This window comes from Anomaloglossus baeobatrachus, chromosome 6, assembly GCF_048569485.1.
Source record: "Anomaloglossus baeobatrachus isolate aAnoBae1 chromosome 6, aAnoBae1.hap1, whole genome shotgun sequence".
In the NCBI taxonomy this organism is placed as follows: Eukaryota; Metazoa; Chordata; class Amphibia; order Anura; family Aromobatidae; genus Anomaloglossus; species Anomaloglossus baeobatrachus.
In genome coordinates this window covers 577193608-577221051 of record NC_134358.1, presented here as the reverse complement: position 1 = coordinate 577221051, position 27444 = coordinate 577193608, and the positions used below count along the sequence as shown (strand labels likewise).

The window sequence follows — 27444 nt, the reverse complement described above, 5'->3', positions numbered from 1 at the left end:
TAGTGCTGGAGGACTGCAGACAGCGGGGTCCTGGAGAGGGCTGCTTAGTGCTGGAGGACTGCAGACAGCGGGGTCCTGGAGAGAGCTGCTTAGTGCTGGAGGACTGCAGACAGCGGGGTCCTGGAGAGGTCTGCTTAGTGCTGGAGGACTGCAGACAGCGGGGTCCTGGAGAGGGCCGCTTAGTGCAGGAGGACTGCAGACAGCGGGGTCCTGGAGAGGGCTGCTTAGTGCTGGAGGACTGCAGACAGCGGGGTCCTGGAGAGGGCTGCTTAGTGCTGGAGGACTGCAGACAGCGGGGTCCTGGAGAGGGCTGCTTAGTGCTGGAGGACTGCAGACAGCGGGGTCCTGGAGAGGGCTGCTTAGTGCTGGAGGACTGCAGACAGCGGGGTCCTGGAGAGGGCTGCTTAGTGCTGGAGGACGGGGAAATATCAGCAGCGCAGGCGGCAGAAACCAGTTGCAGATTGGAGGATCCTCCTCTTGTTGAGTGACAGCTGCACAGGACGGGACATCTGGAGTCTCTGCCGCCACTGAGGATGATGAGGGGGATGCTGCAGCTGTCTGGAGCTGTCAGGGGGGGCCGGGGATAATGTCAGCTCTGTGCAGGGAGCGAGAGACGAGGAGAAAGATACTGTAATATGGAAAGAGACCACCAGCCCCCCCAGTACTATAGAGAGAGGTCACCAGCCCCCCCCAGTACTATAGAGAGAGGTCACCAGCCCCCCCAGTACTATAGAGAGAGGTCACCAGCCCCCCCAGTACTATAGAGAGGTCACCAGCCCCCCCAGTACTATAGAGAGGTCACCAGCCCCCCCAGTACTATACAGAGAGGTCACCAGTCCTCCAGTACTATAGAGAGAGGTCACCTGCCCCCCCAGTACTATAGAGAGAGGTCACCAGTCCTCCAGTACTATAGAGAGGTCACCAGCCCCCCCAGTACTATAGAGAGAGGTCACCAGCCCCCCCAGTACTATAGAGAGAGGTCACCTGCCCCCCCAGTACTATAGAGAGAGGTCACCAGTCCTCCAGTACTATACAGAGGTCACCAGCCCCCCCAGTACTATAGAGAGAGGTCACCAGTCTCCCAAGTACTATAGAGAGAGGTCACCAGTCTCCCAAGTACTATAGAGAGAGGTCACCAGCCCCCCCAGTACTATAGAGACAGGTCACCAGTCCTCCAGTACTATAGAGAGGTCACCAGCCTCCCCAGTACTATAGAGAGGTCACCAGCCCCCCAGTACTATAGAGAGAGGTCACCAGCCCCCCAGTACTATAGAGAGGTCTCTGGAATACAGATGTGGCTCCTCGCAAATCGGACACACTAACGTAACGACGATTGTCCCCTCTTACTTTCCCCTTGTGCCACTGCCGATGCCCCTTTGCCCCTTTGGACTCAGGATGTTCCACCCCTTTATGAGACTCCACCTTCTTTTGGGCAACCCAGTCTAGAGGGGGTACATTCTTGGCCAAGGGAACTTTCAAATACCAGTTTGCACAGTTCCTCAGTCTCCCTGGGCACCTCATGTCTGCACTGGGCCCAATACCGCCTCATCAAACCTTTTACAGGTCCCACTGCTGTTGCTGAACCTCCAGGCACCTCCCAATGGCGGTCCCCTGCCACTGCTGCTGTCGCTGACCCTCCTGGCACCTCCTAATGCCAGTCCCCTGCCACTGCTGCTGTCGCTGACCCTCCTGGCACCTCCTCATGCCAGTCCCCTGCCACTGCTGCTGTCGCTGAACCTCCTGGCACCTCCTAATGCCAGTCCCCAGCTGCCGCTGCTACCCCTGGACCTCTGGTTGCCAGTTCCTCGCTACTGCTCCCTCTTGGCTGCTCAGCTCCCACAGATTGTGCAGATCCCCCTGGAACTTCGTGGACCCGCCGATCCCCAGCAAACCGCCATTGTGATCCTCCCACGCCTGCATCCTGATCCTGCCCGCCGTCTAGCACCGAATGTGATGGATGTTCCAGGGGCGGTCGGGTGCCGTGGTAATCGCAGCAGACACTGCTGTTCGGCTGCAGCGCTGCCCTGTGGTATCTCTGCACCACGATCGCCTCTGTGGTACAACACAGCAATATGCAGACTTTCCCTTCATGGGACACAAACTCTGACACGGTCACAGGTCTCCTAAACAAATCGTCTTTACTTGCCATCTTCAAATACAATTCTTCCTTACGTCTTAGGCGGCCATACTCTTGTTCCCCGAAGAGGTTACCATTAGCAACGGATAATACGTATTCATTACCTGCGGACCGCTTCCCTGGCTTCCGGGGGAGCTCCTGAGCCCCTCATCCCCTCACTCATCTTCATTGTACACGGAGAATGAAGAAGTCCTTCCCGTCACCCCTCGTCCCACCCACAGGGATTTAGCTGGAAGCCGCTGCCTTCTGTGACAGCGCTCCTCTGCCCGGTATCGTCAGGACCTACTCTTCTCTTAGGGTGCGTGCTCACGATCAGTGTTCACAGCGTTTTGGATGCAGCGTGCTTCAGGTGTGTCCAAAACACTGTAATGTACAGTAGAAGTACGGTAGATGGGATTTCTAGAAATCCTGTGTCCACTGTGCGTGTGCGGCCCGCAGTGAAGACTGACCTGCGGTGCGGATTTCCTGAGCCTCAGCATGTCAACTATTTGCTGCGGAGTTGCAAGCGTCCTCCATAGAGAGACCGCAGCGCCCCGAACCCTGATCATGACAACGGGCCGCTGTGGTGTCCGACAGAGACGACTTGTGGCCCTGCAGGTCAGGACCCTCCACATCCAGGAAGCAGCGAGTCCTGATCATGGGCACGGACCCTTAAGAGTCCACTGACCTTCTGCTGATAGAGGGGGCTCGTTGGGTATTCGCCCGTCCGGGCCTCGCGGACTCAACCCACACCTTGGGACACAGTTAGGACAGTCCTCTCCATACTAGGACCCTGCATGTCCGGCACCCGGATTCCACCCAGAGGTCAACCAAATTGTAGTTATTGGGGTTCTCCTCTCCCCACGTCCCCACAGATGCGGCCTGTTACTCTCCCTTAGAGACTCCCCTGCTATTTCCTGTCTTCTGAACCTTTTTACTACCTAAACTCCTCCCCGCTATTAACTCTCCCCAGCCTGAGAGCCCCAGAGAAGCAATGTACACATTGTGGCCACCTAGAGGCCATTTAATCACATTACACCAAACTTAAGCATTAAACTTTACATACGGTGATTTGCAGGTGTGGGGCGGCCGAGCCTTACACCCCCTCACATTGCACACAGCTCACAATCTGCATAATGGGGTCACTCACTGGCTGGTTTTTGAGGTAGCACAGGAACGCACTTCCAGTTACAGGTTCAGCAGGTTCATTCAGAGAACAGCATAAACCGACCCCGAAACATCTCATCAGAATCCTCCAGCTTTACAGGCAAAACAAACACGGTGTTCCAGTCTGATTAGCGGTGGACTCCCCCACAGTGACCACACTGCCCCCCATCAGGACTCCCCCACAGTGACCACACTGACCCCGCTCAGTACTCCCCCACAGTGACCACACTGACCCCGGTCAGGACTCCCCCACAGTGACCACACTGCCCCCCATCAGGACTCCCCCACAGTGACCACACTGCCCCCCATCAGGACTCCCCCACAATGACCACACTGACGCCGCTCAGGACTCCCCCACAGTGACCACACTGACGCCGCTCAGGACTCCCCCACACTGACCACACTGACCTCGGTCAGGATTCCCCCACAGTGACCACACTGACCCCGATCAGGACTCCCCCACAGTGACCACACTGACCCCGCTCAGGACTCCCCCACAGTGACCACACTGGCCCCGGTCAGGACTCCCCCACACTGACCACACTGCCCCCCATCAGAACTCCCCCACAGTGACCACACTGACCCCGGTCAGGACTCCCCCACAGTGACCACACTGAACCCGCTCAGGACTCCCCCACAGTGACCACACTGACCCCGCTCAGGACTCCCCCACAGTGACTACACTGACCTCGGTCAGGACTCCCCCACAGTGACCACACTGACCCCGGTCAGGACTCCCCCACAGTGACCACACTGACCCCGCTCAGGACTCCCCCACAGTGACCACACTGACCCCGCTCAGGACTCCCCCACAGTGACCACACTGACCCCGCTCAGGACTCCCCCACAGTGACCACACTGACCCCGGTCAGGACTTCACCACAGTGACCACACTGACCCCGGTCAGGCCTCCCCCACAGTGACCACACTGACCCCGGTCAGGAATCCCCCACAGTGACCACACTGACCCCGGTCAGGACTCCCCCACACTGACCACACTGACCCCGGTCAGGACTCCTCCACAGTGACCACACTGACACCGCTCAGGACTCCTCCACAGTGACCACACTGACCCCGCTCAGGACTCCTCCACAGTGACCACACTGACCCCGCTCAGGACTCCCCCACAGTGACCACACTGACCCCGCTCAGGACTCCCCCACAGTGACCACACTGACCTCGGTCAGGACTCCCCCACAGTGACCACACTGACCCCGGTCAGTACTCCTCCACAGTGACCACACTGACCCCGGTCAGGACTCCCCCACAGTGACCACACTGACCCCAATCAGGACTCCCCCACAGTGATGTCACGCTCCCCGGGTCCCCTGCCTCGCTCCCCGGCTCACCTGCCACGCTCCCCGGCTTCCCTGCCTCGCTCCCCGGCTCCTCTGTCAGGCGTCCCCCGCTCCACAGCCTCCAACCTCCATCACTTGCGCTCCCCAGGCGGCTCGGTCCCCGCTCCCGGCGCCCGTCGGCAGCTCTGCTCCAGGCCGGCTCCCCTGCCTCCTGTTCACCGCTCCCTGCCCTGGCTTCTGGCACCCGGGCCTCGCGCATGTGCGTTAGGGCGCGCGCGCGCGATCATTGACCCTTTCTTAAAGGGCCAGTGTCCTCCAACAGGATATTGAAGGATCAGGTACTGGGTATATAGGGGGATCCTTTCCAAGTGGGCGGGGCCTGTTCTTCGTGTTTTCTAAGCTAGGAGTCAGGTCTCCTTGTGTCTGTGATATACTCACCTATCTCTCTCGTAGAGCCGACCCTGCCTCGCCAACCGGTCTTGACGATACCTGAACCCCGAACGGTGACGGTCTGCCATCCCGTCAGCTCCTGCCATCTCCGATCCCTGTGGTGACCCGTCTTCTCGCTCCATTGGTTCCGGACTCTGCCTGACGACATCTCGGGCTCCGAACCTGAGCTCCGTTACCCGGACTACCATCAGAGATCCCGTGGTCCCAGGGACTTCCTTTACTCCACTCCTCTAAACGGACTGTCCTGCTAGTGCCCCGGCTACCGGGCACCTTGCCCTCGGTGAGGTGTTCAGCCCAGTGGATCCACCTCCTGGGTCTGCCCGTCCACCTGGCCCTAACAAGTGACCACACTGACTCCGGTCAGGACTCCCCCACAGTGACCACACTGACCCCGGTCAGGACTCCCCCACAGTGACCACACTGACCCCGGTCAGGACTCCCCCACAGTGACCACACTGACCCCGGTCAGGACTCCCCCACAGTGACCACACTGACCCCGGTCAGGATTCCCCCACAGTGACCACACTGACCCCGGTCAGGACTCCCCCACAGTGACCACACTGACCCCGGTCAGGACTCCCCCACAGTGACCACACTGACCCCGGTCAGGACTCCCCCACAGTGACCACACTGACCCCGGTCAGGACTCCCCCACAGTGACCACACTGACCCCGGTCAGGACTCCCCCACAGTAAGAGAATATGTCTGGCTCACTGTGTATAAACTAGGTGCCCAGAAAAAATAAGAGTCAATCAAAAGAATAATAGTTCTGGCACACTAAAAAGAGAGCATGAAGAAATTTTTCTTGATTGTGGAATCAGTTTTATTAGTGCAAAAACAAGATAAATTCATCCAACGTTTCGACCGTCTTAGTCGTTATCAAGGATAGAATTATCTACCAAAGAAAATCATAAGAAATACATCATTACATGATATTACAAAAAATATACAAAAGAAGATATACAAAAAATGAAGAGAATTCTTTCACAATAAGCATTATATATTGACTGATGCCATGAACCAACAAATCATTTTATATAACACATGATTCCTGGTGGTGTGTAATACAATCATTGCAACGTATGCGTAACCTATTGGACTAAAAAGCGCATGGAGTAAATAATATGAGTACAGCAAGCATAAACCCACCTATATCATAATGGGAGGATATGAGTTCAATAGAGACTGGTCATCACCATTAGGTATGAGTGATCAGAAGGTTCCGATCCTATGTCTATAAGGAGAATAAATGATATGTGACACTCCACAAGACTAGAAAACTAACAAAACACACTCTTTTCCGTATTTGACGTACAATGAATAAGTAGACAAGGCCGTATATACCTCTTGTGCTGGCCTGTGGTAACGAACAAAACCAAACTGGAGGCAATCTATGGTTATAGTTGTTTCTAGATGGGGATTAACATGGATATAAGCATCACTCAGATGTATAGAATAGTGAACATTCTGATCAAGGAGGTAGCATGCAGGAACCTATAGCATACATGTGGTAGGTATATTACCTGGAATAATACTTAATAATGGTAGTAGAAAAGTGGAAAATGAAATTCCCTCACTGAATGGTTCTCAGTTACCTCCAAGGTATGTATATGCTGAAAATAACATGTACAAAAAGGAGATTCATACAAGGACAAGTAACCTCTATGCGAAATACATTTGTACGTGTCTATACCTCAAACGTTGGTGTAAGGCAACTGAAAACCAGAGCTGAAGGCAATCTATGATAGTAGATGTCTCTAAAAAGAGACCAACATAGATGTAAATATCTCATAAGTGTACATCAAAATAGCATGACAGGGGAGATAATATACAAGCAAGTATTGAAACTAGACATAATACCTGGAACACAGAGTAATGACTGATGGCAGCACATTAAGATTCCCTCACTGACTGGTTCTCAGTTACCTCCAAGACAAGCAAAAACTGAAAGTGGCATATATAGAAAGAGAATCATACACAGGTAAGTAACACCAGTATAAGGTACATTCATTCAGGGATGCATTGAACTATAAGTACATACTACCTTTATAAAGTAACCAAGGCGAAGGCCATAAGGAGCTGTTGTCATAAACAGGGGGATATATATGTCCCTGTGAGACCAAACAAGAAAACCTTGTAAAAGCCACTCAGTCAGGGGTCATGTGCAGTAAAAGGAAGGACCCAGTGGTATAGTACCAAAAGAGCACATACCTGGTGAGATACACTGGGCAAAGCAGGCAAACTATCAGGCAGTGGGGTGCAGGGTTCTGGTGGGAGAAATGAAGGGCATATTCAGTGATGACCCGACTTGTGTGGGGTAGTGGAAAGGAGGCTGACACATACCTTGTGGTGGAGGTATAGGCCCCTCTGCAGCCCCACACACTGACTTGTGTTCTGTGCCCGGCTCACACTTTGTGCAAATAACCAGGCACGACGTGTGGGCGGCGCTCAATCCATAGGTCAGCTCACTCCCATCCTGCACATAGCTTGTCTACACGCCCCTTGCTCTCCGCCCACCGCCCTGTCCTGCCGTTCGCCGCCTGCGCATGCGCGGTGCTGATGCCGGCACTGCGCATGCGCCGCGTGCGTTCCACGGACACACACTGCGTTCCACTACCAGGAAGTGGGGTAGTGGACGCTCGCCTCCTCTTCACATAAATAAGCCCCAGCGACGCAGCCAGTCGCACTTAACGAGGGGCCTATACCACCACCACAAGGTATGTGGCAGCCTCCTTTCCACTACCCCACACAAGTCGGGTCATCACTGAATATGCCCTTCATTTCTCCCACCAGAACCCTGCACCCCACTGCCTGATAGTTTGCCTGCTTTGCCCAGTGTACCTCACCAGGTATGTGCTCTTTTGGTACTATACCACTGGGTCCTTCCTTTTACTGCACATGACCCCTGACTGAGTGGCTTTTACAAGGTTTTCTTGTTTGGTCTCACAGGGACATATATATCCCCCTGTTTATGACAACAGCTCCTTATGGCCTTCGCCTTGGTTACTTTATAAAGGTAGTATACATACCTCCCAACTTTTAAAGAAGGAAAAGAGGGACAAAGTTTGCGGCGCGTGTGGCAAATTTTTAGGCCATGCCCCCTAACCACACCCATTTCACAGTCACGCCCATATCCACTCCCCATCCACACCCATTCAGCATGGACACACAGGCAGCCGGCGGGCCTCCAGCATGGACACACAGGGAGCCGGCGGACCTCCAGCATGGACACGCAGGGAGCTGGCGGGCCTCCAGCATGGACACGCAGGGAGCCGGCGGGCCTCCAGCATGGACACGCAGGGAGCCGGCGGGCCTCCAGCATGGACACGCAGGCAGCCGGCGGGCCTCCAGCATGGACACGCAGGGAGCCGGCGGACCTCCAGCATGGACACGCAGGGAGCCAGCGGGCCTCCAGCATGGACACGCAGGGAGCCGGCGGGCCTCCAGCATGGACACGCAGGGAGCCAGCGGGCCTCCAGCATGGACACGCAGGGAGCCAGCGGGCCTCCAGCATGGACACGCAGGGAGCCGGCGGGCCTCCAGCATGGACACGCAGGGAGCCGGCGGGCCTCCAGCATGGACACGCAGGCAGCCGGCGGGCCTCCAGCATGGACACGCAGGGAGCCGGCGGGCCTCCAGCATGGACACGCAGGCAGCCGGCAGGCCTCCAGCATGGACACGCAGGGAGCCGGCGGACCTCCAGCATGGACACGCAGGGAGCTGGCGGGCCTCCAGCATGGACACGCAGGGAGCCGGCGGGCCTCCAGCATGGACACGCAGGGAGCCGGCGGGCCTCCAGCATGGACACGCAGGCAGCCGGCGGGCCTCCAGCATGGACACGCAGGGAGCCGGCGGGCCTCCAGCATGGACACGCAGGCAGCCGGCAGGCCTCCAGCATGGACACGCAGGGAGCCGGCGGACCTCCAGCATGGACACGCAGGGAGCCGGCGGACCTCCAGCATGGACACGCAGGGAGCCGGCGGACCTCCAGCATGGACACGCAGGGAGCCGGCGGACCTCCAGCATGGACACGCAGGGAGCCGGCGGACCTCCAGCATGGACACGCAGGGAGCCGGCGGACCTCCAGCATGGACACGCAGGGAGCCGGCGGACCTCCAGCATGGACACGCAGGGAGCCGGCGGACCTCCAGCATGGACACGCAGGGAGCCGGCGGACCTCCAGCATGGACACGCAGGGAGCCGGCGGACCTCCAGCATGGACACGCAGGGAGCCGGCGGACCTCCAGCATGGACACGCAGGGAGCCGGCGGACCTCCAGCATGGACACGCAGGGAGCCGGCGGGCCTCCAGCATGGACACGCAGGCAGCTGGCGGGCCTCCAGCATGGACACGCAGGCAGCTGGCGGGCCTCCAGCATGGACACGCAGGGAGCCGGCGGGCCTCCAGCATGGACACGCAGGGAGCCGGCGGGCCTCCAGCACGGAGACACAGGCAGCCACAGTGAGGCGGCCGGTCGCCCACACAGTGAGGCGGCCGGTCGCCTTCAAAGACAGGCGGCCGGCCGCCCGCCTTCAGACAGGCGGCCGGCCGCCCGCCTTCACAGACAGGCGGCCGGCCGCCCGCCTTCACAGACAGGCGGCCGGGGGGGCGCCCGCACAGACAGGCGGCCGGCCGCCCGCCTTCACAGACGGGCGGCCGGGGGGCGCCCGCACAGACGGGCGGCCGGGGGGGCGCCCGCACAGACGGGCGGGCCGGGGGGCGCCCGCACAGACGGGCGGCCGGGGGGGCGCCCGCACAGACGGGCGGCCGGGGGGGCGCCCGCACAGACGGGCGGCCGGGGGGGCGCCCGCACAGACGGGCGGCCGGGGGGCGCCCGCACAGACGGGCGGCCGGGGGGCGCCCGCACAGACGGGCGGCCGGGGGGCGCCCGCACAGACGGGCGGCCGGGGGGCGCCCGCACAGACGGGCGGCCGGGGGGCGCCCGCACAGACGGGCGGCCGGGGGGCGCCCGCACAGACGGGCGGCAGGGGGGCGCCCGCACAGACGGGCGGCCGGCCGACCGCACAGACTGGCGGCCGGCCGACCGCACAGAGAGGCGCCGGCCGGGGGTGAGGGGGGGGAGGGAGGGAAATCAGCGCTGGGGAGATTTTACTGTACCAGCAGCAGCACAGGCAGCGCTCCTCTGTTATGCCACGTCTACTGGGATGGTAGGAGGGAAAAGCAGGGAGGCGGAGAGAGAGTGGGTGGGCGGAGCCCGGGAGCCGGCCGTCCCGATCGTGGCAACGGGACAAACAACGTAAAGCGTGAAAGTCCCGCTGTATCCGGGACGGTTGGGAGGTATGAGTATGTACTTATAGTTCAATGCATTCCTGAATGAATGTACCTTATACTGGTGTTACTTACCTGTGTATGATTCTCTTTTTCTATATATGCCACTTTCAGTTTTTGCTTGTCTTGGAGGTAACTGAGAACCAGTCAGTGAGGGAATCTTAATGTGCTGCCATCAATTATTACTCTGTGTTCCAGGTAGTATGTCTAGTTTCAATACTTGCTTGTATATTATCTCCCCTGTCATGCTATTTTGATGTACACTTATGAGATATTTACATCTATGTTGGTCTCTTTTTAGAGACATCTACTATCATAGATTGCCTTCAGCTCTGGTTTTCAGTTGCCTTACACCAACGTTTGAGGTATAGACACGTACAAATGTATTTCGCATAGAGGTTACTTGTCCTTGTATGAATCTCCTTTTTGTACATGTTATTTTCAGCATATACATACCTTGGAGGTAACTGAGAACCATTCAGTGAGGGAATTTCATTTTCCACTTTTCTACTACCATTATTAAGTATTATTCCAGGTAATATACCTACCACATGTATGCTATAGGTTCCTGCATGCTACCTCCTTGATCAGAATGTTCACTATTCTATACATCTGAGTGATGCTTATATCCATGTTAATCCCCATCTAGAAACAACTATAACCATAGATTGCCTCCAGTTTGGTTTTGTTCGTTACCACAGGCCAGCACAAGAGGTATATACGGCCTTGTCTACTTATTCATTGTACGTCAAATACGGAAAAGAGTGTGTTTTGTTAGTTTTCTAGTCTTGTGGAGTGTCACATATCATTTATTCTCCTTATAGACATAGGATCGGAACCTTCTGATCACTCATACCTAATGGTGATGACCAGTTTCTATTGAACTCACATCCTTCCATTATGATATAGGTGGGTTTATGCTTGCTGTACTCATATTATTTACTCCATGCACTTTTTAGTCCAATAGGTTACGCATACGTTGCAATGATTGTGTCGCGGGCGGGGAGGAGGGTGTCAGCACACTACGCTCACCCCCACTGCTCGGGTCCGGCTGCTGCTACTGCTCAGTGGTGGCTCGAGCGGGGAGCCGGATTCAAGGGGTTTTCTCGAGCGGCGCTCCTCGCCCGTGAGTGAAAGGGGATTTGTGTTTGGGGATAAAGTCTATTGTCCGTGACGCCACCCACGGTTGTGGTGATTTCACCACCGCTGCTCAATATGGGGCTCCCGGGGATGGTGATGCGGAGCAGCCAGGTGTTGTGTTGCCCCTCCGTGGGTAGGGATTGGTGATCCCGGAGCCCGGTGATGGTCTGGGGGGTGCAGGGCCTGGTGGGCGCAGGGACGCGGGGGGCAGCGCGGTGCCTTGCGGCACGGTGGTACTCACTCAGCCTGAGACGCTGACACAGTTTGTACGGTAAACCAAACGGCTGGTAAGACGGTCCCACGGACGGCTGCACTTGCTCTCCCGGTAGGTGACGGTGATGTCCCTCTTCCTTGCACCTTTGTTTACTGGTTGGTTGCGATGGGTTCCCACCGGTAACCCGCTCCCCGGCTTCAAGCTGGACCGGAGGAGCTCTACACTTTGCCCGCAGGCGCTGGCCCTGAGAAACTGGTGCCGTGGCGGTGTCTCTCCTACTCTGGTTGGGCTGTTGCCTTCAATCGGGACTTGGTTGTTGGGGGATCTACGTCCCCTTCACTGACGGATTTGGCAATTTTCGGCGACTCCTAGCCTTGCCGGGGTCCGAGAGGCCCCTGCCCTGGTGCTGACTGTCCTTCGGAACACTGCTCCAGACCGCCGGGCACACAGCCTACGGGGTCCTTCCAGGAACTTCCGAACGGTCCCCCTCCAGACAGTCACCGCCGTTGCTGACCTTGCTGACCTGTCCTGCACACAGCCGGACTACTTCAGGCTTCTTCACACTCCTTCTGTTCTGTCACCACTCTTGCTTTCCTCCTTTACTACTTTCCTTCCTTCTACTTTCACTTAGCTGTTCCTTCCACTTCCTCCTTCTTCAAACTCCTCTCCTGAACTGCTTCCTCACTCAAGCTCTCCCTGAGCTACACTGCCTGGTTCTTCCTGCCTCCAGAACTGTGATCTCCTCGGTGGGCGGAGCCAACCGCCTGGCCCACCCCCTGGTGTGAATCATCAGTCTCTGGAGGAAGGCAACAAGGGTTTGTGGTTAGCTGTGATGTTCCTACCTGGGATGTGGGGTGTGGTGGTGTTGTGACCTGTGACCCCTGGCTTGCCCAGGGCGTCACAATTGTATTACACACCACCAGGAATCATGTGTTACATAAAATGATTTGTTGGTTCATGGCATCAGTCAATATATGATGCTTATTGTGAAAGAATTCTCTTCATTTTTTGTATACCTTCGTTTGTATTTCTTTGTAATATCATGTAATGATGTACTTCTTATGATTTTCTTTGGTAGATAATTCTATCCTTGATAACGACTAAGACGGTCGAAACGTTGGATGAATTTATCTTGTTTTTGCACTAATAAAACTGATTCCACAATCAAGAAAAATTTCTTCATGCTCTCTTTTTAGTGTGCCAGAACTATTATTCTTTTGAGAACTCCCCCACAGTGACCACACTGACCCTGGTCAGGACTCCCCCACAGTGACCACACTGACCCCGGTCAGGACTCCCCCACAGTGACCACACTGACCCCGGTCAGGACTCCCCCACAGTGACCACACTGACCCAGGTCAGGACTCCCCCACAGTGACCACACTGACCCAGGTCAGGACTCCCCCACAGTGATCACACTGACCCCGCTCAGTACTCCCCCACAGTGACCACACTGACCCCGCTCAGTACTCCCCCACAGTGACCACACTTACCCCGCTCAGTACTCCCCCACAGTGACCACACTGACTCCGGTCAGGACTCCCCCACAGTGACCACACTGACCCCGCTCAGGACTCCCCCCTCAATGACCACACTGACCCTGGTCAGGACTCCCCCCTCAATGACCACACTGACCCCGGTCAGGACTCCCCCTCAGTGACCACACTGACCCCGCTCAGGATTCCCCCACAGGGACCACACTGACCCCGGTCAGGTCTCCCCCACAGGGACCACACTGACTCCGGTCAGGTCTCCCCCACAGGGACCACACTGGCCCCGGTCAGGACTCCCCCCACAGTGACCACACTGACTCCGGTCAGGACTCCCCCACAGTGACCACACTGACTCCGGTCAGGACTCCCCCACAGTGATCACACTGACCCCGGTCAGGACTCCCCCACAGTGATCACACTGACCCCGGTCAGGACTCCCCCACAGTGACCACACTGACCCCGGTCAGGACTCCCCCACAGTGACCACACTGACCCCGGTCAGGACTCCCCCACAGTGACCACACTGACCCCGGTCAGGACTCCCCCCACAGTGACCACACTGACCCCGGTCAGGACTCCCCCCACAGTGACCACACTGACCCCGGTCAGGACTCCCCCCACAGTGACCACACTGACCCCGGTCAGGACTCCCCCCACAGTGACCACACTGACCCCGGTCAGGACTCCCCCCACAGTGACCACACTGACCCCGGTCAGGACTCCCCCCCACAGTGACCACACTGACCCCGGTCAGGACTCCCCCCCACAGTGACCACACTGACCCCGGTCAGGACTCCCCCCACAGTGACCACACTGACCCCGGTCAGGACTCCCCCCACAGTGACCACACTGACCCCGGTCAGGACTCCCCCCACAGTGACCACACTGACCCCGGTCAGGACTCCCCCCACAGTGACCACACTGACCCCGGTCAGGACTCCCCCCACAGTGACCACACTGACCCCGGTCAGGACTCCCCCACAGTGACCACACTGACCCCGGTCAGGACTCCCCCACAGTGATCACACTGACCCCGGTCAGGACTCCCCCATAATGACCACACTGGCCTCGGTGTGTCCCGCGGCTCACAGCTGATGTCCCGGCTCCTTCCCTCAGTGCAGTGAATAAATTAAATTAAATTCTCCCTTCTCTGATTTACCGGGAGGGCCAGAACTCGATCTCGTGAGCTCATTGTCCATAGGCAGCAGCTCTACCACTGAGCCACTGCCTGTAATGGAAAACATAGGAAGATTTGGTAATCTTCACCTCTGTATTGCAGTAGAGAAACCAGAAGCAGATTACACAGCTACAAAGATAGATAGATGGATAGATAGATGGATAGATGGATAGATGGATAGATGGATAGATGGATAGATGGATAGATGGATAGATAGATGGCTAGATGGCTAGATGGCTAGATGGCTAGATGGCTAGATGGCTAGATGGCTAGATGGATAGATGGATAGATGGATAGATGGATAGATGGATAGATGGATAGATGGATAATGGATAGTGGGATAGAGGGGTAGATAGATGGATTGATAGATAGAGGGATGGATAGAGGGATGGATAGAGGGATGGATAGAGGGATGGATAGAGGGATGGATAGAGGGATGGATAGAGGGATGGATAGAGGGAGGGATAGAGGGAGGGATAGAGGGAGGGATAGAGGGAGGGATAGAGGGAGGGATAGAGGGAGGGATAGAGGGAGGGATAGAGGGAGGGATAGAGGGAGGGATAGAGGGAGGGATAGAGGGAGGGATAGAGGGAGGGATAGAGGGAGGGATAGAGGGAGGGATAGAGGGAGGGATAGAGGGAGGGATAGAGGGAGGGATAGAGGGAGGGATAGAGGGAGGGATAGAGGGAGTTAAAAATATACTCTTAAATATATTTTTCTTTAAATACGCGATAAGACGCATGAAAAATAGACTACAAAATGTGTAAAAAATAAATGTAGTTTATATCTGATAAAAATGATTGCTAAATTATAAAGTTGCAGTTCAGTTACAGAAAAGGAAAAAGACTATACTGCATTAGCTTACGTAAAAGAGTTCAATTAGTCTTTCTTGAGTTCCTGAGAGAGCAACCATATCTTGCTTCATCTTGGGTGAATGCAGGATCAAAGGAACAGACAGACATGCTTCTTAGAGGCTGGATGGATGGATGGATCAGCTCCGACATGTGTGAATTGACTCCCACCCCAGCCACCCCCTCCCACCGTGTGTTATATGACAACTGTCCAATCCATATAGGGTATTTCAGCTGAACACAGTTACACATGACATAATCACTAGAAGCTTCCAGATGGAAGGATATATATATATATATATATATATATATACCATGCTATGTCAGCATCTATCCATACTTAATACAGATACCTTATTATTTATTCCTTATAAAAACTTTATCAACAAGCTATGCCCTTCCAATATAGACAAAACTGTGAAAACATATAATATGTCCTACTATAAAATGTTTGATAACTAGATGTATTAATTTTAATGTTTTTTTACAATTCCCCCTTGAAGCGGGTGAATTATTATTATTATTATTATTATTAATGAAACCCCGAAAATGAATTAATACATCATTAAAATTCCTTATTTGGCGATAATGGATTAATATCAATAATAATGATGAATAATACTCAATCTGCATTATTCATGCTGTATGTTCAATATTATAATAATGTGGATTCATGTTATGGTAGGCCGTGACTGATAATCATATAAAATACATAATTATACTTTCCTAAATTTAAAAGATGCAAAACAGATCCGATCACCATATGATGTCCTCTGAGATGATTTCTTCTTATCTCCAATGTAATCCGGCATAAACACAGTCTCTAAAGGTACTGTCACACATAACAAGATCGCTAGCGAGATCGCAGCTGAGTCAACGTTTGGTGACGCAGTAGCGATCCCGTTAGCGATCTCGTTATGTGTGACACTTACCAGCGATCAGGCCCCTGCTGTGAGATCTCTAGTCGTTGCAGAATGGTCCAGACCATTTTCTTCAAAGGCGATGTCCTGCTGGGCAGGACACATCGCTGTGTTTGACACTGTGTGACAGGATCACAGTGACTGCTGAGATCTTTATACAGGTCGCTACTGCGACCTGTATTGTTCCTGCATCGCTGGTAAGATCTGACTGTGTGACATCTCACCTGCGACCTCCCAGCGACTTACCTGCGATCCCTATCAGGTCGCATCGTTTTCGGGATCGCTGGTAAGTCGTTGTGTGTGACTGGGCCTTTAAGAATAAATCCTTTGATAAAAAATGAATGGTTACCAATTTGATACAGTCCCATATTGTTTATCATTGTTAGGTCCATAAACTTTATTCTTTATTGCAAAGTCCATAGCCAATGTTGATAAACCACAGTTCATGAGTGTAGAAGAATAGCATAAGTCTTTGATGTTTGTGCAGTGTAATTTACATTAGTCACCTTTTATCCTCCGCGCTGCCTGTTGTCAAATCCTAGAACAGATGTTAAGATGTTCTTGATCAGCACGACAGGGGTTAACTTTAACACGTTATTGCTCTCCTTAGTAATTGTAGTGAGGTCTTAATGCACAGACCATGTGTCAGGGTTGTCCATTTTGGAACCATAAGATCACTGTCTTTGCTGAGGTCCAGACGCGGTAAGCATTTTGTATGTAACACAGTCTTATTTGAGACGTTACCTTTTGGACCGTTGAATTTCAGCCTTTGTAGAATCCCTTTTAACTTTAAAAAAATTAATAAAAGTCTTTTTATCTTTCTGTAATCTGGATTGAAGTCTTCATTCCCTAAACTAGATACCAAATATGGCAATAACTATCACTAATAAATGTCACAGCGTATCATAACTCTAATACTATAATACCATGTCATTATTATCGTAGAAGTATTAATATAATTGATACTTAGAATGATAAAATAATACTGCATAATGGTATAGACAATAACATTCTCATGTAATGACCTTTTTGTCATCGGTGTAATTACCTTTCCGAACCCATAGGTGGCAATGTGTTAAATGTAACCAAAATGTAATATAAAATATGAAATATGTACCTATTATAAATATGAAAAGCAACAATGTGGCTTATTTAGTTAGATCATTTGTAAAATTATAAACCAAAGCAAATAACCTTTAGAAAAGACTGGATGATTCCATCAAAACACAATATTATTCATTATAAATGATTATTATTGATTAAAAAATATAATATATATTATTTGTAAATATAGGAAGGTAAACCTAGATGTACCTCGATCTTCCATCTTTATTATTCTAATTTTAGTTATTTGATTTGTCTATTATTTATTAAATCTACTATATAAGAAAATGTGTAACTATAAGTAATATTTCATCCTTATTGTGTCAACATACTAATATAAGAATAATGTATTACTAGGAAGTAAATAATTGTATATATTGACTAAGGAAGTGTTCTTTTCTTCCAAAAATAGGAACTTTCCCTTTTAATATGATTCATATTTAATAAAGTAATATTCTTATATTAGATATTACTTAACTAAATATTGAAGTGTTTCCTCAATTGAAATATTAAAATTAGAAGGAAAAATAAAAAATTGTAGAATTTAAATTTTGATTAAAAATTTGAATATTGAATAAAAATAATCAATATAAAAATAGGAATAAAAGGAAAAATGAAAATCGGAATAAAAATTGGAATAAAAAATAAGGCCTTCTATGTATATGACACTTATGTCCTTAATAACACACAACCTTAATATTACCAATATCTTGTATAATTTCCATACCTGTCATATTAGTAACCTATAAACATAATTAAGTCATATAACGTTGCAGATAATACTCTTCTCTTAGTATATAAATGCATTATGATATACTCCAAATATATATTTTTTTTATTCCCAATTCTTCCTTTTTACCTGATTAATATTAATAATTATTGAAATATTATGTAGACACATATATTAATCAAATATAAATATGTAATTAAAACCCAACCTTTTCCTTTTAATATCATGAAATATGATGTTATAAAAATTAATATGTCAAGATTAAATTAAATTAAAATTTATGTTGTATATCTTCAAGACCATATTATAAATATCACTTCCATATTTGAAAAGAAAAATGATTACCAATCTGTGTATCAGTAAAAGAAGTAACTAACACAAACCTGTATAAAAAAATCAAAACGTTAAAACCTTATTCTAGAATGTAATTCTTCAGAATAAACCTTTAATAAGGATCCTAACATCTCTATACTAAAGAAATATGTCTATGAATAAGCCATATTCTGTATAAATTCCTTCATTATTTATACTTATGTACTATAACTTATTTACTCTTAATAATATACATACATATTATAACCTTGAAGTAAAAAAAATGTTTCCCCTTTTTTTTCTTTGGAAACTTCAAAGACCTTGGGCAAGTAATTGACGTTGACAGCTGCTCAGACAATCAATCATTCATAGACACATCTATGCACACAAGACTGTCATGGTTCTTTAACATATACATCCACATAGAAACATTGACAGACACATATCCCTTTTTTTCCAATTTTTTCTATGCACATTTCAAAATATATGATACTAATATGAATAATTTTATTCATTCCATATACTCATGAGTGACAGGTACCTTTGATAGTCACATACTATACATTTGACCATAGGACAGACAGACATTTATTATTAGCTTTAGTAATTCAAGTGTCATATGCTCTGGTTACGTGCAAAGAACATTCCATTCCAAATAGCAAGCAGTTTTAATTACTCCACTCCAAAACTTAGATTACATTTCTAATAACTCTAAGGAAGATATATATTCATAAAAGAAATGTTAAACTAATGGTCCTCTGGCAATTGGTACCTGAGAAAAAAATAATTATTATTAATCATGCTTTCGCGATTAGCCTTACACAATAAGATATGGTATGTTACCTGATTGAGGATAACAATAAATTTATAAATAAAGAGTTAATACTTCATCAATCTGCTTTACTGATAAATTCTGAGGGAAATAAAAGAAAAAAATTATTATCATATTTATGATAAAAAAATGAAACACTTAGAATAAGTTACTTTCTCTTATTACATTTTAAATATTATTATTCATATACAGAGATCAAATTATTTTTATAAAATTAAACTATCATTTAACTAAATGAAAATACAACTTTAATTATACTATCACTACTTTTATTTATATATATATATATATATATATATATATATCTATAGAAGGTATGTATTACATGGATACACTGTATATGAATAATAATAAATATCGAACAATAAAATTAACTTACCCGGAAATCCCCTTTATTTAGCTGAAAACCAAACCTAAATTTTGCCTGCATTGCACACTCCAACTCATTATAACTAAGCCATTATACTAGCAAACTGTGCTGCCAGTTTAAGGGCCGTAGTTGCATTGTCAGGGATAATTATTGTTGTTTATTCTGCTGTTAATAAAGCTAGACCACCGCTGCAATCTACACCACCTCTCAATTTTTACTACCACATTTTAAGTGCACAATCTTGTCGCAATCAACATGAGTGGCAAAATGACAGATGCTGGTGGAAAGGGGAAGAGGCGTGTTGTAAAAGGAAAAAAAGTGTTTGTCCGTGGGGAAGGTGGCAAAGCGCCATTAACATCTGCTGAAGATAGACCATCTTCCAGCAAAAGTAAGATGTCTACTACTTACCGTGGACATTCCGATGTGCTCCCTTTTTTACAAACACGAACAACAGGAACAAAGGTAGATGATGGCCAAAAAAGGAAAATGCTTGAATGGATCTCAAGTGGTCCAACAAGTGCCCTCTCAGCCACCTCAACTACCGCATCCAAAAAACACCAGTCCTCTGAGTTGTCATCCCAATCACACTTGCTTTCTCCCAGCTCTGAAGTCTCCATCAGCCCTGCACAGTATGGTGGAACTGAGATGGCTGAGTCTGCAGAGCTGTTCAGTCACACTATAGCCTGGGAATCAGAGGTCTGCTCCCAAGCTACAGTGAGTACAGACCAGGAAATGGTCTGCAGTGATGCCCAGAACCTTTGTGACTCTGAGTCAGGCCGTGAGGACCAAGTTTCTGAGCATAATGTTGACCCTTTGTCACAAACTGTAACACCTGTGGTTATAGACAATGAGGAACATACTGATGACGATGAGACGCAGATACCAGATTGGGATGACAACTTAAATATTCGGTCAGGGCAAGAAGAGGCTCGGTCTGAGGGTGAGGGGAGTGCAAACACAACAATTGATGATTAAGTTCTAGATCCCACCTACTGTCAACCCACAGTCAGGCACTCGAGGAGGTCAACAGAGGCGGTGGAGGAGGATGCAACCGACGACGAAGTTACCTTGCGCCTTCCTGGACAGAGTCGGAGCACTGGCAGCACGTCTACAACTGCATCATCAGCCACCACTCTGCCTCTGAGTACTAGTCGGGGGGGCTCAGCAGGTCGCATGCCCTCTAAGCCTTGCCTAGCCTGGTCCTTTTTTGACATAGAAAAAGATCGCCCAAATTATGTGATCTGTAAAATTTGTCGTGATTCTGTTAGTAGAGGTCAAAACCTCAGCAGTTTGACAACTTCTTCCATGAATCGTCACATGAATAAATATCATATGTCCCAGTGGGAAGCTCACCGTGCTGCAATGCGGCCTAGCGGAGCAAACCATCCACTGCCTGCCCCTTCCAGTGCATCCGCGCGCTCTTCATCTTCTAGGACTGTGGGGACAGCTGTCACACCTGGTTTTCCACGCACAAATTCCACCACTGTAACCGCAACAGGCAGTTTGCTTGGTAGGTCGTCAGTTGGTTTGGAAGGGGAAACAAGTGCGTGTGTACAGCTCTCTCAGACATCGATAGCACCAACGTTGGATGAAGGCAACATCATGTCTCCGCCTGCACTTTCCTCACAAACCTGCATTTTTGCAGGGACACCCTACTCAACACCGTCTACACACAGCAGCCAGATCTCTGTCCCTCAGATGTGGACAAATAAAAGGCCATTTCCTGCGACCCATGACAAAGCTAAGAGGTTGACTTTATCCCTCTGTAAGCTCTTGGCTACCGAAATGCTGCCTTTCCGCCTAGTGGACACACAGGATTTTAGAGACCTTATGTCTGTCGCTGTGCCCCAGTACCAGATGCCCAGTCGCCACTGTGATGACATGGACTCTCATGGGTTAAAGTTTCTTAACATTCAGCCAGACTATTGTTCTTATGTGTGCTAAGTCATGTTTGCTTAGCTATTGCTCTCCAGACTTTTCCAGTAATCATTGTATTGTAGTTGTGTATTGATAATGTAATTACCTTAGTAGCCATTGTCTAGTCGGTGACTTGCCAACTCCATGTAGATATACTGAGTCTTTCTATGCACATCATTTAAATGAACATTATCCATGCAGCTTGAAATTCATCCAATGGGAGAAGCAATCTTGTCCAACCAATCGATGAGGACGCAGTGTATCCTAAGGGAAGGTTATGGCTATAAAAGGGACTTCTTTAAGCCACCAGGGTGGATGAAGGTTGATGGATGCTGATGGATCCAGTCTAAGCTCTTCGGAGCTGACTAGAGGATCAAGATATCTTATGGCTTCAATCTAGGGGCTCCGGTTCCGGTTGGAGACCATATCCGCAGCCTAGGGATTTCGACTCCGGCTGCCAGGATTAGATCATCATACCAGGACTACCTAAGGAGGACACTCAGGTTGGGACAATCCGGTCACCTGGCTACAGACTTTGCAGACCTCACACAGCTTCCTAAATCTGGCGTTATTCCAGTCACGGTGGGTTCCCGCCAAAAGCGGGGTACTGCTGGATTGGAGTGAGTAGCCCTGGAACCTGTGAAGCATGGACATTCTAAATCCCTGGTGAGCCAGCGGAAAGGTGAGACTCTGTTGCCTGTTACATTTGTGTGTTTTGCTGGTTATGTGTTATGTGCCGTTAATTGTTTGGGGATCCAATAAAGTCTAATTATTGTGGTTCCCTCACCCTGTGTTGTCTGAGTAGTGTTACACCCACGGTTAAGGAGGCCGGCGTTCAGTTGGGATGAGACCTGAGCCACGCTGTCTTTCTAAAGGCGGCGGGTTTTAGTGGACGAGAGCACCCACTGAGCCCCGTGTCTCCACAGCCACTACTTCTCTAAGAAAGGTGTGCCCGCGCTACACCAGCATGTCGCACACAACATCACCGCTTCCTTGAGAAACTCTGTGTGAACGGGTGCATTTCACCACCGATACTTGGACCAGTAAGCATGGACAGGGACGTTACATGTCGCTGACTGGGCATTGGGTAACTATGGTGATAGATGGTGAAGGGTCTGCTGCACAAGTCTTGCCGTCCCCACGACTTGTGTGTCAATCCTCTGTCTGTCCAAGTTCCGCCACTGCTTCTGCCTCCTCCACCTCATCTGTGTCCTCCACCTCCGCCCCAAGCCTGCCTGGTCAGGCCACCAGCGTTCTCACTGCGCAGAAGGAATCGCGCACCCCTCATTACTATGCTGGCAGCAGAGCGCAACGGCATCAGGCGGTCTTTAGCTTGACATGTCTTGGGAATAGGAGTCACACAGCTGAGGAGTTGTGGTCAGCTCTGCGGTCCGAGTTTAATAAATGGTTGTCTCCACTCAACCTGCAGCCTGGTAAGGCCGTGTGCGACAATGCTGCAAACCTGAGTGCGGCCCTTTGCCTGGGCAAGGTGACACACGTGCCTTGTATGGCTCACGTGTTGAACCTTATTGTCCAGCAATTTTTCCTATCCCGGCCTAGATGGCCTTCTGACCAGGGCACGAAAACTGTCTGCTCACTTCCGCCGTTCAAGCGCCGCAGCTGAGCGACTAGCATCGCTCCAGAAGTCTTTCGGCCTGCCGGTTCATCGCCTGAAATGCGATGTGCCGACACGCTGGAATTCGACTCTCCACATGTTACAGCGACTGTGGCAGCACCGCCGAGCCCTGGTGCAATACGTCATGACGTATAGCCTGGGCCAACGAGATGCAGAGGTGGGGCAGATCACCCTGATGGAGTGGTCTCAGATCAAGGACCTATGCACCCTTCTGCACAGTTTCGACATGGCGACGAATATGTTTAGCGCTGACAATGCCATTATCAGCATGACAATTCCAGTCATTTACATGCTGGAGCACATGCTAAACACTATTCGGAGTCAGGGGGTGGGACAACAGGAAGGGGAGGAACTACAGGAGGATTCATATGCGCAAGACACAACAACATCACCAAGGTCCAGACGTTCATCATCACCAACGCGGCAGGCATGGGACCATGGGGGACAGGGATCAACAAAGGGCGCATGGTAGCATGCGAAATGCTGAGGAAGGTGCAGGAGAACATGAAGAAATGGAGGACGAACTGTCCATGGACATGGAAGACTCAGCGGATGAGGGAGACCTTGGTCAAATTTCAGTTGAAAGAGGTTGGGGGGAGATGTCAGGAAGAAAGAACGGGTAGCACCTCTATGCCACAAACACAGCGTGGACTTGGTCCGCATGGCTGCGCAAGACACATGAGTGCCTTCTTGCTGCACTACCTCCAACATGACCCTCGTATTGTCAAAATTAGAAGTGATGATGACTACTGGCTTGCCACACTATTAGATCCCCGGTACAAGTCCAAATTTTGTGACATAATTCCAGCCATAGAAAGGGACGCATGTATGCAGGAGTATCAGCAGAAGCTGTTACTCGATCTTAGCTCGGCTTTTCCACCAAACAACCGTGCAGGTGCAGGAAGTGAATCTCCCAGTTGTAACTTGACAAACATGGGACGGTCTCGTCATCTTCAACAGTCTACCCGTACCAGTAGGACCGTATCTGGTGCTGGTAACAGCAATTTTATGGAATCTTTTCATAATTTTTTTAGACCCTCCTTTGCAAGGCCACCAGAGACAACAAGTCTGATACATAGTCAACGGCTGGAGAGGATGATACAGGAGTATCTGCAAATGAACATCGATGCCATGACTTTGCAAATGGAGCCTTGCTCATTTTGGGCTTCAAATCTTGAAAAATGGCCAGAGCTATCCAGTTACGCCTTGGAGATTTTGTCGTGTCCAGCTGCCAGCGTTGTCTCTGAACGTGTCTTCAGTGCTGCTGGGTGTGTGCTGACAGATAAGCGCACGCGTCTGTCCAGTGACTATGTGGACAGACTGACGTTCATCAAAATGAACAAGTCATGGATCCACAAGGAATTTACTACCCCTGTGTCATCCTGGGGAGAGTAAATGCTTGTGGATTTGGAATGTGCTTGATGCAAATCAAAACATCCTGTTTGCAACTAGAGCACAAGTGCTGCCACTGATGGGTGGGTGTCTGTGTGGCCCAATTTTTGGGAAAGAAGGGAGACTCCGCTTGGAGTAACCCTTGCTTAGTGTTTTTAAAAAATGATTCAAGATGAACAGAGCTGGGATCAGGAAAGACTTTGCTACCTTCCCCGGTGTCATCCTGGGGACGGTTAAGTATGGCGTATTTTTGAATGTGCTTGATGCAAATCTAGCTTTGAAGTGTACAACTGGGGCACAAATGCTGCCACTGAATGGGTGGGTGTGTGTGGGGCACAATTTTTGGAAAAAAGGGAGACTCCGCTTGGCGTCACCTTGCGGAGTTTTACATGATTTTAGAAGGGCGTGCCATGCCTATATCTGTGTGTCCTCCTCTTTTTCCTTGTCCAGCTCTTTTGTTTTCGCATGAGTATATGTCCTTGTCACTTTCCTATGTGGTTGTGTTGTGGGTTGTTTGTCACCTTTTGGACACCTTTTGAGGGTGTTTTCTAGGTGTTTTTATGTGTTTGTGAATGCCTGCCATTGTTTCCTATGCAGTTCGAGTTCGGTTCGTCGAATGTTCGCCGAACCGAACTCGAACGAGACGCCCGTTCGACGAACCGAACTCGAGCCAAACCACGACCGGTTCGCTCATCTCTAGTAATAATGAATAATTCCTACAGAACAATAGAATGTGTAATAATGAATAATTCCTACATAACAATAGAATGTGTAATAATGAATAATTCCTACAGAACAATAGAATGTGTAATAATGAATAATTCCTACAGAACAATAGTGTTGAAAGAGCAGAAAAAAAAAAAAAAAGTCTTTAAATTTGCCTTATATTACATCATATCCCATGGCCCAAGAATCACCAACACCAAAGTAAGTTGCACATAGAAAAACTTTAATTGGTTGGGTCAAGCATATAAATATTACATGGGATATAAAAATTTTTTTTGACAAGTAAGAAGGTTAAATGACATATAAGAGCGAATAAAGAACCCCATGTGGGGCTGCATGGATCAAATTAGGTGCACACAAAAAGGTGTACTCCCAGCAGGGCCAGTGTAAGTGCCTTTTACAAAACGCAGGTTCACCTAATCAAGAACTCTAGGCACATTACAGATAAATGAACAGGAATATATTCCCAGCAGGGCCAGTGTAAGTGCCTATACAGCAGATAATTCACAGTCCGTGACAGAATAACACTTTAGTAGATGACAATAGGCATGTTACTCACACACATCATCCGGTGAACAGGGATGTGTTCCCAGCAAGGTCAGTGTAAATGCCATTGCAATAAACAGGTTCACAGTGAGTGATAGAGTAACATTTAAGTATATGAACATAGGCACATTGCCCAGGCATCTAGTCCAATGGACAGGGATATATTCCCAGCAGGGCCAGTGTACGTGCCTATATCATAAACAGGTTCACAACAAATGACAGGGTAACACTTTAGTGAATGACGATGGGCACATTACACAAACACATGGTCCAACGGACAGGGAAGTATTCCCAGCAAAACCAATGTAAGTGCCTTTCCAAGTTCACAGTAATGACAGGATAACACTTAGTACATAATCATCGGCACATTACCCAGACACATAGCCCGGTGGATATTCCACCAATTATAGCACTCACATGCAGTCACACAAGGGGAAACCAGTCCCAATACGTATTTCGTGGTGACTTCCTCAGGGGACCATGGACAAAAGGAGGGAAATGGTTGCATTTATCCACTAGTGTATATTAGATCATTTGCAGCACCTGTCGCGGCTACAGAGCACTGAGGCACGCTGAGCAGGCGTGGGCGGCTACTCCAGCGTCACCTGGGCCAGGGAAAACCCCTTTGATGACGTCAATATTACCCAGGGGAAGCTTCAAGGAGAGCCACACACACTGCACATGTGCAGAGCCGCAAACAGGAAGTAAAGCTGCAAATGCCATGTCTACTCCTGGCAAAAGAAAGGGCAAATCGCATTGGGAATCATACAAAGTGCATAGCACTATAGAGGGATAAGAATACATATAATTACATCATAATTACATCCAGTACTGTATACATAGAGCGTAAGGACATTATTCATGCATATAACAACATATTAAACAGTAAGACGCAGTCCAGTGAACAATCTCATATAGACGATCAGGATATACTGTATTCCTTCCCAACTCATTCTCCAATGCAGGCAGACCACCAGGTTAGTGACACAGAGAAATATTGCACCAAGAGCACAAACGTAGACAACTGTAGAAAAAAGAGGACACACAAAGAATCCAGTTAAAAAAAAATATATATATATATATATATATAAAAACCATTATGTACAAAGCAGATTCAATCCCTCTATAGTGCTATGCACTTTGTATGATTCCCAATGCGATTTGCCCTTTCTTTTGCCAGGAGTAGACATGGCATTTGCAGCTTCACTTCCTGTTTGCGGCTCTGCACATGTGCAGTGTGTGTGGCTCTCCTTGAAGCTTCCCCTGGGTAATAATGACGTCATCAAAGGGGTTTTCCCTGGCCCAGGTGACGCTGGAGTAGCCGCCCACACCTGCTCAGCGTGCCTTAGGGTATGTGCGCACGTTGCTTTTTACCTGCTTTTTTGCTGCTTTTTCTTCTGTGCTGTTTAATGCCAAAATGGATGTGTTCTTCTATTCAAGCAAAGTCTATGGGAATTTGGGTTTCTTGTTCACACTATGTTGTTCAAAATGCAGCCTTTTTGTGGCAGAACTTTGGTCAAAAACTCAGCTTTGCAGTGCAAAACCCAAATGGCAAAAACAATTGACATGTTGCTTCTTTGAAAAGCTGAGTTTTTGACCAAAGTTCTGCCTCAAAAAGGCTGCATTTTGAACAACATAGTGTGAACAAGAAACCCAAATTCCCATAGACTTTGCTTGAATAGAAGAACACATCCATTTTGGCATTAAACAGCGCAGAAGAAAAAGCAGGTAAAAAGCAACGTGCGCACATACCCTCAGTGCTCT

General features: G+C 49.5%; 1 protein-coding gene and 1 long non-coding RNA gene across 11 annotated transcripts in view; one reads left to right on the top strand and one right to left on the bottom strand.

The window, feature by feature from the left end:
- The window catches only part of LOC142244653 (uncharacterized), a 158167-nt gene extending 150620 nt beyond the window's left edge, over positions 1 to 7547 (bottom strand). The window contains exons 1-8 of one of the 7 annotated variants that reach the window (XM_075316921.1): positions 7375 to 7547; positions 7243 to 7298; positions 7076 to 7142; positions 6892 to 6975; positions 6725 to 6788; positions 6555 to 6644; positions 6376 to 6440; positions 6181 to 6265 (exon numbers count right to left, since the gene is read on the bottom strand). The gene's annotated coding sequence lies outside the window, so the exon portion shown is untranslated. Of the gene's footprint in view, positions 1 to 5846; positions 5927 to 6180; positions 6266 to 6375; positions 6441 to 6554; positions 6645 to 6724; positions 6789 to 6891; positions 6976 to 7075; positions 7143 to 7242; positions 7299 to 7374 lie in introns of those variants that run through there. The other 6 variants (XR_012724608.1, XM_075316922.1, XM_075316920.1 and 3 more) reach the window with 6 other exon arrangements.
- Positions 7548 to 7654: 107 nt separating this feature from the next.
- Positions 7655 to 27444, top strand: part of LOC142243720 (uncharacterized) — a 109023-nt gene continuing 89233 nt past the window's right edge. For all 4 annotated transcript variants that reach the window (XR_012724396.1, XR_012724397.1, XR_012724395.1 and 1 more), the window contains exons 1-3: positions 7655 to 7748; positions 7825 to 7880; positions 11145 to 11229. This is a non-coding gene — a long non-coding RNA (uncharacterized LOC142243720). The remainder of the gene's footprint in view (positions 7749 to 7824; positions 7881 to 11144; positions 11230 to 27444) is intronic.